This window comes from Zingiber officinale, chromosome 2B (assembly GCF_018446385.1).
Source record: "Zingiber officinale cultivar Zhangliang chromosome 2B, Zo_v1.1, whole genome shotgun sequence".
Lineage (NCBI taxonomy): Eukaryota > Viridiplantae > Streptophyta > Magnoliopsida > Zingiberales > Zingiberaceae > Zingiber > Zingiber officinale.
In genome coordinates, this window is record NC_055989.1 from 137,422,058 (window position 1) to 137,439,983 (window position 17,926).

Here is a 17,926-nt window from a genome sequence, read left to right on the forward strand (position 1 = left end):
AGTTTCTTCGCCTCTTCTTCGCAGTATAAAGGGGTCGAGGTTGCTGCATTTTCTCCTTCCTCTTCTCTTCGCTCTTGAGCTGCTGGTGTGCTCTTGAGCTTTGAGCTCTCGTTTTTGAAGCTCTGCGTGAGTTTCCTGCTGGTGTTCTAGCTGCTGGATCTGAGAAGCTGCTGCTTCATCTAGGTTCCAGTCGACAACAAGAGGCAAGCAAGTGTTTTACAATTTCTGTTGTTCTTGTTTGTTGTCTCTATTGTTGTACTCCTTTGTTTGCTGTTGCAAAAGACTGTGGCGAGGTTTCTCCACCCATAAGGAGTATTTATTAGCCGGGTTTCCGGGGATTCATCCACCGACGGATTGACAGGGCTCGTCCACCTTACGGACACGCCGAGGAGTAGGAGCCCTAATCTCCGAACCTCGTTACATCCTTGTGTTAAGGTTTGGTTTTCTTCTCTTTCGTTTCTTTGTTGTATTTTCCGCTGCGCTAACCCTAGTTTGTAGAAAGAAACGTGAGCGTTTTGGGGTCGGCTATTCACACCCCCCTCTCTAGCCGTACGAAGGATCCTAACACCAGTGACCTTATTAGACTTCTTAGAAGCCTTAGTCACATTTTCTAGGTCAACCCTAGGGATTGCTTCCCTTGTAACCTTCTTTGTGACTTTCTTTAACTTCTTAGAAGTCTTAGTCACATTTGTTGCAAAAATACTCTTAGTGATGACCTCCCTAGTATTTCTGACTTGCCCACTAGATCTAGGGTTTGTTCCATAACTATATGGAACTCTATGGTAAGAAATTACATCCTTCTTGGCCTTTGGTTTGTATCCCAAACCTCTATGGCCATTGAATGTCTTTGATTGTCCTAGCCCTAGGTTTTGCTCATGTTGCCCTTTAAGGATATTTTCCATCCTTTTTAGGGTCTTTTCTAGTTTGTCAAGTCTTGACCTCAAGACTTGATTTTCCATCACTAAGTCCTTAGTTTTTTGGTTTTCCATTAAATTCATGAGCATTTTTGTTTCTAGGCTTGTAGCTAAAATCCTTAGAGTTCTTGCCTAGACTTTTACCTACATTCCTAGCCCTAGGTGTAGTGGTTTTAGCATGATAAGCTACATGATTCTCCTTAATCTTATCATGCCTCCTATTTTCATGGTAACTAGCATTAAAATGATATAGGTTAGTACTAGCATGCTTTTTACCATTACTTTCGGGAATAGGCTCAATGAAAGTTACCTTTCTTTTTACCTTGGAGGCTCCCCCTTGAGTTGAGCTTTGACCACCTTCTTCCCCTTAGGGCATTGACTTCGGTAATGCCCCTTTTGATTGCAAGAGAAGCACACAACGTGCTCCTTGCTCTTCTTTGTTCCGGGGATGGTCTCCTTGGGCTCCTCCTTGCCCTTCAATGCCACTTGGCCCTTCTTCTTGGCTAATTTAGGGCATTTACTTTTGCAATGCCCTTTTTCCCTACATTCAAAGCATATGATATGATTTTTGTTATTAATTGAAATTGTTATACCTTTGCTTGTAGGGGTGGCATCTTCTCCATGTGATGTGGATGTAGAGGCTTCCTCTTGATCCGATAGTGATGCTCCTCCAATAAATTTGACTTGACTCGTGGAGGTGGAAGTTTCTTCATCATCTTCTTCTCTTGACCCGGATGTGGAGGATTCTTCTTGCTCTTGATCCGGTGTCAATGAAGATTGCTCCCCCTCAATCCTAGAGGTGGAGGCTTCATCATCTTGTACATGGAACAAGGAGTATGCTCCCTCCTTGTTCCCTTCATTACATTCCCTCGAAGATGAAGCTTCTTCTTGGACTTCTTCTTCGGAAGTTGAGCATCTCTCAACTTCGGAGTCCTCCTCTTGGTCTTGATCCATTGAGTCACCCTCTTTGGATTCTCCTTGATTTGGTACAGTGGAGGGGATCTCATGAATCCTTTCCAATTTGCTCCAAAGCTCCTTGGCATCTTCAAACTCTCCAATTTGAGCCAAAATGTTGGTCGGCAATAAATTGACCAAAAGCTTGGTCACTTTGTCATTGGCCTCACATCTTTGGAGTTGCTCCTTACTCCATTTTCTTTTCTTGAGAGCTTTGCCCTTAGAGTTCTTTGGAGCTTCGAAGCCTTCCATTAGAGCAAACCATTGCTCTATCTCCACCATCAAGAAATTCTCGATCCTTGATCTCCAAAGATCGAAGCTTGTAGATGTGTATGGTGGAGCCACCCTTGTGTCAAATCCAAGTCCATCTTGGAATTGCATCTTGAAGTTGAGCTTCTTGAGTTCTTTGACTTTGATGAATTTGCTCCAACTTCTTCACCCTCTAACTTTGCTTGTTTTGTTTGCCCCTTCCGGCAATGATTCCGGTGAAGAGCGGCCTCGCTCTGATACCACTTGTTAGGACCGAAAAGTAGCTAGAGGGCGGGTGAATAGCTCGTCGCGTGCTAGGTGCTCGTCGTTGCTTGTTTCTTCAGAGATATGCAGCGGAAATACAAGAAACAGAAACACGCAACGCTAACAAGGATGGTTTACTTGGTATCCACCTCATAAGAGGTGACTAGTCCAAGGATCCACACCTACTCACGCACCCTCCACTATAAAACACTCCTTTATGGTAACTACCAAAGGCGGAGAAGCCCTACAAGACTCTCAATACAAGAAGAAAGGGAAAGGTAATGAAATACAAGCACAAGCTTACAATGAGTACAAAAGCCCTAACCCTAGCTTCTCCTTCTTGCTTTTGATCCACCTCTTGACTTGGAAGAACTCCAAGAACCTTCAAGAACTGGCGATCTGGAGCTTAGTGAGAGCTGTGGAGTTGCTGGTAAAGATCGTGATTGAACAGTAGAAGTTCTACCTGTAACGACCACCCTTCTTACTACTACTACTACTACTCTCTAAGAGTGACCGTTACTTAACTACTAACTCTACTTAACCGGTATAATTAAAAACCACGAGGAATCTCTACCGAAAAATTTTGGCAGAGTCTCCCCTGTACCGATGACTAAATCATCAATACAAACAAACTATACTCAGCCACAGGCGGCTGGAACATATATCTTCACAACAACGCAGTATAATATCACAAATAAAAGAAGGAAACTACCCTAATAATAGCAAACAACAATATCACTCCATCAATAGAACCCAACTACAAATGCGGAATAAACTTAATTACAATCTTGACTCATAATAGTATTTAAAGAAAACTAAAGAACTCTAAATAGAAAAGTCTTAACAATTCCTTAGCAAACTCTTGATCTCCCCATAGTCCAGCCATCACACACCTTCATCACCACCACCTTGTCGCCTTCCTTGCTAAATCTTTTCCTTTCCTTTATCTGCAGTAGGAGGAAGTGCAGTCTATAAGCATAAAGCTTAGTGAGCGCTATCTACTCACAAAAACTCGATATGCATGTATATAAATAAAAACATGCTAAAACTGAATGCTAACATGTAAAGCTACTCATGCTCATAAATAGCAAAGGAATCATACTATCTGAAATACTAAACATGTATAGCTAATCATGCTCATAATCCAATGAAGGAATCATACTAACTGAAATACTAACATGTATAGCTAATCATGCTCATAATCCAATAAAGGAATCATACTAACCAAAATACTAAACATGTATAGCTATTCATGCTCAAAATCCAATAAAGGAATCATACTAACTGAAATACTAAACATGTATAGCTGATCATGCTCATAAACCAATAAAACTATAACTGCATGCTGAGAGCAAATAAAGCTAAACATGCTGAATAATCTAATAGCAAGAAACAAATAAAACTACTACTGAATGCTTCAAACAACAAGAAACTAAACTTTCTAATTCTAAACATATTTGAAGCTTGTTTCATTTGTTTCAAAACTTATACTTTAATACTTCAAAATAATAATAAACTTCTTTTGGGCCCGGCATTGTACCACTTTGCGCGCATTCTTAATAAGAATCGAGGTAGCTAATCCCGAAACTACTAAGATACTTCTAGGCCTTGTGCCTAGGGGCATCTTGGAGCCCATCCCTTGGACCTTGTGTCCGGTACATGCCCTTTAAAAGTAAAATACTTTCTTTTTAACTATAACTTCTTTATACTTGCCCTTACTTGGCATTTAAGCAAACACCTTGTGTGCGCTTTTGATATTCAATCTTCTGGAATTGAAATCAAGTCTAGACCTTAGTCTTTCTTGCTTATAGTTCTTAAAGACAGAAGCTCATGCTCATGTAAAAGCAAAGAAACTAATAATTGCATGCTCAAGATATTCTAATAGCAAAAGAGACTAAAAAGTATCACCGTGCACATCTAATGGCAAAGGGAAATAAATCATCTTAAACCTGCTGTGAAAGTAAAGCTAAGCATGCAATTTAAGAAATGCTTAGAAATGCTATAGAAGATCAAACTGTGAAATATCCCAACTAAGCAAGTAGTAATGAGGACTTAAACATGCTGTGAAAGTAAAACAAATTCATCTACCAAGCATGCAATGGAATCTAGAAAATCTGCTCATGTATATCTAATAATAAAGAACTAAAATTTGCATACTATGAGCATATCATCTGAATAATCTAGGGTATTTCCTGGAATACTAATTTTCAACTAAGCCCATGGTTATGATTAAAACCTGGAAACAATTCTGTTCTCTGCTTGACAAGCTAGTAAGGAAATCCAAGCAAACTGAAATGCTAAATATAAGGGTTGTTCATGTTCATTAAAACAACAAGAAGAAATCAAAACTAAGTTGCTGTCCAAGATCTAAACAGTAGGCTTAGGATGAGGGCTATTCATGCACGGCAGTAACTAAAAGGTACTGGAACTGCACACTTTGGCTTGAGGTAATTGGCTATGACTGTTATCAGCCCTATACAAAATTGCTCTTGCTTGCAAATATGATGTTAAAGAAAAAGTTGTTCTAAACTCTAAACATGCTTCAACAGATTAGCAACAGAGCAAGCAAAATCTTAAATCTATTCCAAGATCCCTAACATCATGTTTCTCTACAACCAAAAATCCGAAAACCATGAAAACAAATCGAATCTAGGGCTGTTCCTGCTCAGCGAGAAAACAAAGAAGAAAAGCGAAATCGCGGAACAACTCCTACTGCAGGTGAGAAGAAACTCACATCGCTGTTCTTGGACTTACAACCGGAGAAGGGGGATCTAGGGTTCGGGTAACTCAAATTCCAGCGGCTCCTTGCATCCTCCGTGCTCCCTTCAACGAGGGTTCGTGAAGACGGGAAGAACCTCTTGGATCAAACCCTTGACCGGCCACCGAGACGAAACCCTAGCTTCTTCGTGTTTCCGCCCGAGAGAAGAACGGCGTCGCCGCGTGAGAAGAGAAGGGGATTTTTGAGAGAAAATTTTAGGTTTTCGAAATAAGATTTAAATCTTATACCTTAGGTTATTTTCATTTCTAACTTTACCTTATATACTTGTCGCTGCATATTTGATCAGCAAAGACCGCTGGCGCAGTTGGTCCGTTGAGTTTTGCTCGAAGCCACAGGTCTGGGCTTCGATTCTCAGCCGCGCCCTTTTATTTCCAATTTATTTTACTGTTCCTAACTACTAGTTAAATATATATCGCTCCATATATGATTAACAAAAACCTTGTAGCTCAGCTGGTTGGGCCGATTTTGCTTGGGTCAGTCCGACCCGAGATCGTGGGTTCGAATCTCACCTTTGATATTTTTTTTTAAAACTTCTTTCTTTTTGTAACCCTACTAAACGACCTCCAAAAATTACGTAAAAATACTCTAAAAATTCCTAAAAATATCTAGAATATTTTAAAAGTATTTCCAAATATTTTTATGGACTTTTAGAACTTGAAATAGGGAAAATTGGTCGTTACACTACCGAAGAAGACGCACGCCAACGGCCTTTATCTACACCAACGGTCGGATCCCGATCAATTGGATTGCTCTCAATCGATCGGGGAGGCTTTGGATCGATCCACGGATCAATCCAGAGCGCCTCTGTACTCTAGAAATTTGCCTGGATCGATCGGCTGATCGATCCAGGGCTTATCGCGACATACAGTACCTTCCCAATCGATCCACTGATCGATTGGGACCTCTAGATCGATCGGCTGATCGATCCAGAGGCATTCTGTGCACTCGCGACTTCCTCCCAATCGATCCACTGATCGATTGGGACGAAGGCTTCTCGCAGGGACATCCCAATCGATCGACCGATCGATTGGGCTCCAGCCAATCGATCGACTGATTGATTCGACTTCTGATTTTTACCCAAAACCAAGTCCCAAGCCTCCCAAACAAACATCCGGTCAACCTTGACATGTTGGTTCCCTCACCAAGTGTCCGGTTTACTCCCTTTGACCCACTTGGACTTTTCTTCATCTTGCCAAGTATCCGGTCACTCCCTTAACCTACTTGGACTTTCACCAGATGTCTGGTCAACCTTGACCCATCTGGATCTCTCCGTGCCAAGTATCCAGTCAATCCTTTGACATACTTGGACTTTCACCAGATGTCTGGTCAACCTTGACCCATCTGATTTCCCCGTGCCTGGCTTCACTCACCAGGACTTCCAATCTGCCTAGCTTCACTCACTAGGACTTCTCTTCTGCCTGGCTTCACTCACCAGGTCTTTCACCTAGCTTCACTCACTAGGATTTTCACCTGGCTTCATTCACCAGGATTTTCTTCTGCCTGGCTTCACTCACCAGGGCTTTCACCTAGCTTCACTTACTAGGATTTTCCTCACTGCCTAGCTTCACTCACTAGGTCTTTCCTTCTGCCTAACATCCCAGTTAGGACTTCCCAGTCAAGTATCCGATCATCCTTGACCTACTTGACTCTTCTTCAATCAACCTTGTATTATCAAACATCGAAACCCAAACCAAGACTCAAGCTTGGTCAACCAGGTCAACCTTGACCTGAGGGATGTTGCACCAACAATATATAGAGATTTATACCCACCACATACCCACTTCTTACCCACCTTTATACCCAACCTAATGGGGCTGACCAAGCAAGCTTGGAACCCAAGCTTGGGCCGACCAAGTAAATTGGATGAGTTGAGTTGGTGTGGCCGGCCCTAGCTTGAACCAAGCTTGGTGTGGCCGGGCACATCATATTAAAAGGAATTTTATGTTTAATCTTTTCTTAATGTGGATATCATGGTTTTAAAAGAGAAGTTAAAATTTAAATCTTTCCTTTTATAGCTTTCTACAAAAGATTAAGAAAAGATTTGAAATCTTTCCTTATTTGTAGATTGAAAGGTAGATTTTAATTTTGAGAAAAATTTTCTTTTTTAACCATGTTCATGATTTAAAAGAGAGTTTAAAAATTAAATATTTCTTTTATAAGTTTCTACAAAAGATTAAGAAAAGATTTGATATCTTTCCTTATTTGTAGATTGAAAGGAGATTTTAATTTTTAGAGATAACTTTCATTTTTGAATATCATCCACATGTTTAAAAGAAAGATTTTGATTTATAAAATTTCCTTTTTACAAACCACCATGAAGGGAAAAATTATTGGAGAAATTTTTTATAAATTTTCGGAAACAAATTAGGAAGTTTTAATTCTTGTGTTAATTAAAACTCTCCTTGTTTTGGAGATTAAAGTGACCATTATAATTAAGAAAAGGGTTTTAATTTTAATTAATTAAATTTTACCTTTTCATGGCAAAAGAATTAAGGAAGTTTTTATTTAAATTTCCTTATTTGCCAAGACCAAGGATTATAAAAGAGGGGGTAGAGGTGCCTTCATGGGAACGACTCTATTCTTTTTCTTCCTCTCTTTTCCTCCTTGGTGTGGCCGGCCCTAGAGGTTCTCCCTCTCCTCTTCTCTTCTTCTTTAGTGGCCGGTTTCATCTTTCTTTTGGAGTTGGTGATGGTGGTCGGTTCTAGCTAGGAGAAGAAGGAGAGAAAAGAGTTTTTATTTCTTGCATCCCTTGGAGCTTGGTGGTGGTGGTCGGACCTCTACTTCTCTTGGAGAATTGATGGTGACCGAATCTAGCTTGGAGAAGAAGGAGCTTGGTGGTTCTCGTCTCGGAAGATCGTTGCCCACACAATGTCTGAGATTAGAAGAGGAATACGGTAGAAGATCAAGAGGTTATTTGCTTACAAAAAAAGGTATAACTAGTAATTGTTTTCCGCATCATACTAGTTTTATTTGTATAGTTATTTTTGGAAATACCAAACACAAGAGGCATATGATTTTAGAGTTTTTGGATTTGTTTCGAATTTGTGTTTTTCTTTGTTTTTCAAATTTGTGATTCGATTGTTCTTTTTGGTTAAACCTAGAGTTATATAAGGAAATTAAATATTAGCTTTCCTTAAAAGGCTTTGTCTAGGCGGTGGTGGATGCTTCCATACCCAAGAAGGTCATGTGCCTCGCCATGCAGTCCTGGAAGCCAATTTTGAAAATTAATATTTAATTAAATTTATAACATAGGTTGATTTGGATCAATAGTGTTAAGTTCCGCTTGCGATCCAAATCTAAACCATTAAGAATAGATAAGTTAAATTTGGAATCAATAATGTTAAGTTCCATTTGCGATTCCTAATTTAACTTTTAAAGAACACAATAGGTTGTTTAGGAAAAGGTTCAACACTTATACAAACTTTTTGTACAGTGGAACCGGTACGATCCTCCTAGGACCAACCAACAATTGGTATCAGAGCTAGGGTTTGCCTTTGTGTGTTTTGGTTTTCAAATAGATTATGCACATGTCATACATAATTTAGGCAGGATAATAGTAGGATGTGCTAACTTTGTGGTTGTAGGCTCCAACTATTATGGCATATAGATATTGTGTGTGATTGGACCCTTAGACATGTCAAGGGCATTTTATTATGTGTGCATGATTGTAAAATTAAATACAACAGGAGCTGTATTAGTTATTAGAATTTTATATTTTTGTTTCGATCTAGATTACATCTACATTCCTTTATGAAATATAGGATCGATATATGTAAAAATTTTATTTTTGTCGCGGATCGTATCCTTGCAAGGCGTGGTGCTATTGGAGGACCAGAGGCGTAGCGGAAAAAGGAAGCTCGATGGACCCGACGACATGAACGTGAGGGTTGGCAGCACGCGATGGACAGTGATGGAAGAAGTCATAATAGTTGAAAAATTAATTTTCATATTTATTGCTTTTATTTACTGTGATGTGTGTGTGCATGTGATGTATGCTAGCATAGGTTAAAATTCCTCACCATAAATAACTAAGTGGGAGAGGGATTAGTATATGTATCCCATGGTCTCCATTACTGGTTTCTAAGTGAGGCAACAAGCTTGCGCGTTGGCTCTGAGTGCCTTCCTCCATATCGGATGAGTTTGTTTGCGGATCACTAGATTAAACTTCCATTTTGGATGGTTATAGGAAATTAATTAAGAGCGTGTGATCTTCCCCATCAGAAGGGGCATAATCTTATTTAATGGACTAAGTATCAAGTAATGGTATACACTTAGGCTCATTTAATAGTATCCTCCCCATCGGAGGCACTGCTATTATTTGTGTGACCAAAGGAAAACCAACTATTAATTTATCATAAAGATAGGTTGATAAGATAATAAAATTATAACCCTCCTCTTACAAATGTTGAGATTTTGTATACGTCCACACTATCGTGGCATACAAAATTCACAATGTTTGAGGAAATTTTATTTGTCAGGTTGACAAGATAATAAAATTAAAGGGTAAAACTTCTCTTACAAATGTTTGAATTTGTATACGTCCACACTATCGTGGCATACAATATTCACGGTGTTTGAGGTAATTTTATTTGTCATAAAAATAGGTTGACAAGGTTATTAATGGGTATAACCCTCCTCTTACAAATGTTCAATTTTGTATACGTCCACACTATCGTGGCATACAAAATTCACGGTGTTTGAGTTATTGGTGAATTTAAATGATATTGTTTTGAGGAATCAATATTATTTTAAATTCAAAGTTTTGACCAAATATTTGATCAGACATAAACCACTATTAATTTTATTTATCATAAAGTTAAGTTGACGAGATAATAAAATTAATGGATAAAATCTTCTCTTTGATTTTGTATACATCCACACTATCGTGGCATACAAAATTCATGGGGATTTTAAGGTGTTAGTCTTGACCAAATATTTTTGTGACTCTTAGGATTTCAAATGTTAGTCAATCCCCTAGCTGAATAGACTTAGTAGTCCCAGTTATGATTGGAAACAATACTTGGACTCTAAGATGGATTGTCTTTTCAGAACCAAGAACAATATAAGTGTATTTTATTCATTAATGGTTGAAACATGATTAGTGGTGTTATCTACCGGTACCTGGTGTGTAGATACGGGAGACACTGATCATGTCTGCAATTCATTGCAGGGGTTCTAGGAAATCCGACAACTATATGAAGAGAAAATCACCATGGGCACTGCTGCAAAAGTAGCAGCTGTTGCAGTGGGAGATGTTTATCCTCTGATAGGAATAAAAAGTGGATTTTGAGAAAATTATCTTTACATACCAAGTTTAGAAAGAACTTGATTTCGGTTTCTAAACTATCAAAGAATAGATATTCTGTCTATTTTGATAACAAACTTGTTATCAAGAAAAATAGGGAAGTTATCTGTTCTGGTATGTTGGTTGACAATTTATAATCCAATAACTCCCACGATGTAATAAATGGAAATTAATAACATATCTTCTAACTTTAATAAGAGAAAGCAACCTTCGGAAATGAACCAATCATATTTTTGGCATCTAAGGCTAGGTTATATTAACTTGAGTAGGATTCAAAGGATAATAACCAATGAACTCTTGGGTTCATTGGTAGTGGAAATCTTTCCAACCTGCGAGTCTTACTTGGAAGGAAAAATAACCAAGAAGCTTTTAAGTCTAAGGGGAATGGAACCAAAGATATGTTGGAATTGGTTCATTCTGATTTGACCTTTGACTATCCAGGCAAGAGGTTGTTTCGAATATTTCATTTCTTTTATAGACGACTATTAGAGATAAGGATACATTTACTTGACGCGCCACAAGTCTAAGTGCTTTGATCAGTTCAAAGAGTACTAGACTGATGTGAAGTAACGTCAAGCTAAAAATATCAAGACACTATAGTTAGATTGTAGTGGCGAGAATCTCTTGGGAAAGTTTAGGAGTCACTTATCAGAAGACGAGATTCAATCTCGACTAACTGCACCTGGTACACCCCAACAGAATGGTGTAGTAAGAAGGTATAGGACTCTTATGGAAATGATTAGATCGTTGAGTTATTTAGAAAATTACCAAATTTGTTTTAAGGATATATTCTAGAAACGGAAGTGAACATAGTACCTCCTAAGTCAGAACTTTCTGCTCACATAGAATTGCATAATAGGCGTAAGCCTAAATTAAAGCATATTCGGATTCAGGGTAGTCTAGCACATGTGCTGAAGGGAGACACTGATAAGATAGACAGGTGTTCACTTGTTTGAGGGTTATCCTAGAGAAACGAAAGGAGGTTTATAGTCCTAAAAAATCAGAAGGTCATGGTTAGCACCAATGTCCGATTTTTTAGAAGAGGACTATGTAATGAACCACAAGCCTATAAGTAAATTTGTTCTTAAATAAAGAACACGTCTAATCTAGTACCAACTGTACAAGATGAAATATCACAAGAAACTGCAACACGTATCACAAATAATAAACAATTGTAGAAAGTGTCTCGTCGTAGTAGGAGAGTTGTTAGGCAACCTAAAAGATTCATGTTTTAGGAAAGTCTTTGGACTTGATCCCCGGTAAACATGAACCTAATTCCCGAACATATGACGAAGCACTCCAAGATTAAGATGCAGCATCTTTGCAAAGAGTAATGAATACAGAATTAGAATATATGTATTCTAATGAAATCCGGGAGCTTGTAGAATCACTAAATGGTGCAAAAACCATTAGGTCTACAATAGAAAAAGAGGGACGGACGGGAAGGTGGAAACTTTCAAAGCAAGGTTTGTTGGAAAAGGGAAATCTTTTACTAGTAACCATGCTTAAGTCTATCCGGAATCTTTTATATACTGCTGATCATATGAGAGTCAATGTCAAGACAGCTTTCCTTAATGGAAGTCTTGAAGAAAGCATTCATATGAAGCAACCAGAGGGGTTCATTGCAAAGGGCAAAGAGCATCTAGTATAGTCTATATATAGACTGAAGCAAAAGCTTCAAGGCCTTGGAACATCCGGTTTAATGAAGTAATCCAAACCTATGGATTTATTCAGTAATCGGATGAGTATTGTGTATACCATAAGTGTGATAGGAAACGTGGTGGTATTTCTTGTACTATACGTAGATAACATTTTTGGTAGTTGGAAACAATATCAAAGTGTTGTCGGAAGTAAGGGCATGGTTGTCCAAGCAATTCGATATGAAGGACTTGGGAGAATGTGCACATATTCTTGAGATCATGAGATCACAAGAAAAGAATATTGTGATTATCCCAAGCTTCATACATCGATATGATTCTACCTCGCTTTTAACATGCAAGACTCCAAGAAAGGTTTTCTACCTTTTAGACATAGAGTAGCTTTATCTAAAGAGATGTCTCCGAAGACATCAAAGAAGATAAAAGGATATGAAGGCAGTTTCTCGGCAGTCGGAAGCCTAATGTATGCTATGTTATGTACGAGACCGGATATCTGTTTTGCCCAGGGCATAGTTAGCAGATATCAAAGTAACCCAGTACCAGGACACTAGACTGCTGTAAAGCATATATTAAAGTACCTTAGAGGGACTAAAGATTATATGTTAGTTTACTAGGCAGATGATTTGATTCCTGTGGGTTACTAGGTTTTTTACTTCCAATCAGGGAGGGAAAATAGTAAGTCGACCTCGGGGTTTTGTGTTTACTTTAGGAAGTGAAGCTATAACAATGGAGGAGTGTTAAGCATAGGTGTTTTTCGGACTCCACCATAGGAGCTGAGTATGTGGCAGCCTCTGAGGCAGCCATAGAAGTTATATGGCTCAGAAACTTCACGATGGACTTAGACATGATTTCTGGTTTGTCCAAAAAGTATTTATTGTAATAATAATGGTGCAATAGCAAACTCGAAGAAACCATAAGTCCATAAGGCAAGTAAACACAATAGAGCGCAAGTACCACCCAATACGAGATATCGTATAACGAGGAAAAAGTTATTGTCGCCTAGATTGCATCAGATGATAACCTGGATCTTTTCACTAAGGCCCTTAAGGCAAGATCTTTTGATGGACATGTTGAAGGGTTGGGAATCAGATGTATGGAAGGATAAATGACAGCATAGTCTTTTAGTATAAGTGGGAGATTGTTGAAATGTATACTAAAAGCCTAGTTTTTATAAACATTTATTTATAAATAAAAGAATCACATTGGTCAAATATCTACAAGCTAAGTGTAGTTGTTCAATTAATTTATATTGTAGATAACATAGTGTATGATGTCACACACAGGAGATCATATTATCGGTCCTTTATAAATTATAAACAGTAGCTCATGACTAAGATGGAAAGGAACAAACCATTGGAATAGTCGTAGTGTAATTAGGTGTTAGTTTATCTTGACTGATAAATTACACTGGTACACTTTGAGTGTATTGAGCAGGACCATTTAAGGTAAGTTCTTTTTGTACTGACTTGATAAAAGAACAACACCTTAGTTATCATGGAAGTGTGTACTCTTAATCCTAATATAATAACAAGCACATATATTTAGTATTCATTTCTTTGACTTATCAAAGGGTCAGATTTGGCTCAATAAATCAATAGGCCCGATAAGTTGGGAAATGATATTACTTATAGTGTGTGTTGTTGATTATAGAAGGAAACTGTGTCCTAGTAATCTAGGTTGAGAATGTCTCCAAGAGGAGCTCATAAGGATTGTCATGTTAAACCCTACAGGTGGACTTAGTCCGACATGACAATAAGGTTGAGTGGTACTACTCTTGGACTAAGACATTAATTATAGCGAGTTGTCAGTAACTCAATTAAATTAATGGGCATTCATTATCTTAAACACAGGGAGACTAACACACTCATAATAAGAAGGAGCCCAAAATGTAATTTGGGATTGGTGCGGTAGTTCAATAATAATTCTTTAGTGGTATGAATTATTATTGATGAAGTTAAGTTGTGTGTTAGGGGCGAACACGGGAAGCTTAATTTCATCAGGAGACCAAAATCAATTTCTCCTCTCGGTCCCTATCATAGCCTCTTGTATATAGAGATTTATACTAACCACATATACACTTCTTACCCACCTTTATACCCATCTTATTGGGGCCGACCAAGCAAGCTTGGAACCCAAGCTTGGGTCGACCAAGTAAATAGGATGAGTTAAGTTGGTGTGGCTAGCCCTAGCTTGAACCAAGATTGGTGTGGTCGGCCACATCATATTAAAAGGAATTTTATTTTTAATCTTTTCTTAATGTGGATATCATGGTTTTAAAAGAGAAGTTAAAATTTAAATATTTTCTTTTATAGCTTTATACAAAAGATTAAGAAAAGATTTGAAATCTTTCCTTATTTGTAGATTGAAAGGTAGATTTTAATTTTGAGAAAACTTTCCTTTTTTAACCCTGTTCATGATTTAAAAGAGAGTTTAAAAATTAAATATTTCTTTTATAAGTTTCTACAAAAGATTAAGAAAAGATTTGATATCTTTCCTTTTTGTAGATTGAAAGGAGATTTTAATTTTTAGAGATAACTTTCCTTTTTGAAAATCATCCACATGTTTAAAAGAAAGATTTTAATTTATAAAATTTCCTTTTTACAAACCACCATGAAGGAAAACATTATTGGAGAAATTTTTTATAAATTTTCAGAAACAAATTAGGAAGTTTTAATTCTTGTGTTAATTAAAACTCTCCTAGTTTTGGAGATTAAAGTAGTCGGCCATTTTAATTTTAATTAATTAAATTTTACCTTTTCATGGCAAAAGAATTAAGGAATTTTTTATTTAAATTCCCTTATTTGCCAAGACCAAGGATTATAAAAGAGGGGGTAGAGGTGCCTTCATGGGAACGACTCTATTCTTTTTCTTCCTCTCTTTTCCTCCTTGGTGTGGCCGGCCCTAGAGGTTCTCCCTCTCCTCTTCTCTTCTTCTTTAGTGGCCGGTTTCATCTTTCTTTTGGAGTTTGTGATGGTGGTCAGTTCTAGCTAGGAGAAGAAGGAGAGAAAGGAGTTTTTGTTTCTTGCATCCCTTGGAGCTTGGTGGTGGTGGCCGGACCTCTACTTCTCTTGGAGAATTGATGGTGACCGAATCTAGCTTGGAGAAGAAGGAGCTTGGTGGTTCTTGTCTCGGAAGATTGTTGCCCACACAACGTCCGAGATTAGAAGAGGAATACGGTAGAAGATCAAGAGGTTATTTTCTTACAAAGAAAGGTATAACTAGTAATTGTTTTCCGCATCATACTAGTTTTATTTGTATAGTTATTTTTGGAAATACCAAACACAAGAGGCATATGATTCTAGAGTTTTCGGATTTGTTTCGAATTTGTGTTTTTCTTTGTTTTTCGAATTTGTGATTCGATTGTTCTTTTTGGTTAAACTGTAACGACCCGCCTCCTACTGACTAGGCTGCGAGGCCGATCGTTACGTAATGCTGTGCTAAATTACTATAGCGGAAAATCTGGATTGATTAAAATTTTTACTAAACTAATTACTGTAAACTGAACTTAATATTCTAGGTGTACCTAGGAGTCGTACACATGCTAGGGGAGATATTCTATGCCTTTCGGATGTCCTGCTAGCTGTAATCAGGCATTTCAATCGATCCATGGATCGATTGGGCTGTCGGATCGATCCCGTGATCGATCCAGCTTGATACTGGCACGGAAGAAGGCTCTGGATCGGTCGGCTGACCGATCCAGAAGCTGTATCGCTTCTGTATGCGGCTGGATCGGTCTACCGACCGATCCAGGAGTACACTGATCGGTCGGTAGACCGATCCAGTAGCTTACTGATCGGTCGGCTGACCGATCAGTGAACCTCTGCACTCACTGTTCACCTCTGGATCGGTCGGCTGATCGATCCATAAACTCTCTGTTCACGCTTGGATTGGTCAGCTGACCGATCCAGCGGCACAACCCGGCTCTGATCGGTCTGCAGACCGATCTGGGTTCTGATCTCACCCTGAAACTCTGATTTCAGCACTCTGGCGTGCCAAAACCTCACACAACAATTCTAAAATCAATTGGAATATATTCTAGCAACTATTAACCATCATTTTAACATAATTACTAACAAACTAAATAAATCTCCCATGGTTTAAACATTCTAAGGTCTAAAAATGCATGAAAGAAGAAATACTAAGAATTCAACTATTTAAGCTTGCTAAAACCCCTGAGGATCTTTTATTCTAGTTCCTGCCACACACACCATCTTTGCATTGAACTCCAGCTTCCTCTGCTAGTCCATTTTCCCTTTACCTTTATCTGCAGTATAAGGAAAGTAGAATCTGTAAGCTTAAAGCTTAGTAAGAAACCATCTACCTCACAAAAACATGCAACGATGCAATCATGTTTTTAAAGAATGCTATTTAAAAACATGCACTGGATTTGTTAAAGCATGGCATACTGAAGTTACATGGCATAAACATTGAAACATGGCATGCATAATAAAATCTAAGCATGGAGCTATCTCATGGTATCAACTAGGAGAACTAAACTGAAACTGAAACTAAAACTGAGCTAAAACTGAGCTAGTGCTGATCTTAAACTATAATCACATAACTAGATTATGAGTTTGAAAGCTATTATCATAATAAGTGAAAATACATAATCATGTTGCTAATGGACCCGGCAACTGTACTTGCTGTGCGCGCATCCCTAACTAGACCCGGATTTACAAGTCCCGCATTTAGTAGGGTTTACTAGGTTATCTAAACCTAGGGACCGACTATGGGAGCCCAGCCCAATGGATATCTAATCCAGTACAGTGCCACTGAAAATAAAATACTGAATATAGCTAAACTGTTCTAATTTGCTGTTTCTAGGTTATCTGAACCTAGAGCTAGGTTGTCTGAACTCAGAGGCGACTGTGGGAGCCCATCCATTGGACCGTAGTCCCATATAAGCTAGAATAAACTGATTTACTGATTTAGATGCTTCTAATACATTCAACTGAGCTGTTAAAATGTCTAGTTTGCATTTTTACTTAACTAGCTATTTTATCGAACACTTAGTGTGCCCCAACTCTCCTCTCTATTAGGGAGACCACTTCTAGGCACCCGACAACGTCTAGAAACCCCCACTGAAGAGGGATTACGTGTCCGGCCCATCTAGAAGTGCTCACTAAATCCCTAAACCTGCGAGGAGGGTCAATTTCACGCTATGCGTTGATAAAAATCTGCATATAGCTAAACTAATGTGTAGAAAACCCAAACGGAGCTACTTATACTGCAGGTGAGGGGTTTCTTACCTCGTACGCTAATTTCCTTACAATTCTATTCGCTAGAATTCCGGTGGAGACGACTTCTCGACGATCTTCTCGCGTCTAAGCGTTCCCCTCGCGAAGGAGAGCGTCCTCGTGCCGGAGTTATCGCCGGAAGATGTCCTTGGGGCCCTAGGGAGAGAACCCTAGGTCTTCCTTGTGGTTGGCGCCGAGAGAAGGAGAGAAGAAGGGTGTTCGGCGTGAGGGTTTGGAGGGGAGGAGTTTGCCGAACCAAATTCTAAAATAAACCAAACCCAACCTAACTCTTCTATTTATATTAAGTGGATAATTGAACCCAACTCTAATATAAATATAATTGATTCCTCTTTCTTTCAACACGGCCCGTTCATCTCGTTACTAAGGCTAACTAAAAGTTATCGGATCAGAGAGGTTCGATTCCCTTTAAGCTATTTTACGGTTCTAATTATTTTTTTGCTTCCGCTACTCGGAAAATTCGGAAAATATCTAAAAATTTCAGAAAAATCATAGAATATTTATAATGCGGTTTCGAGATTGCGTTATAATCCCCATACCTTATAAAA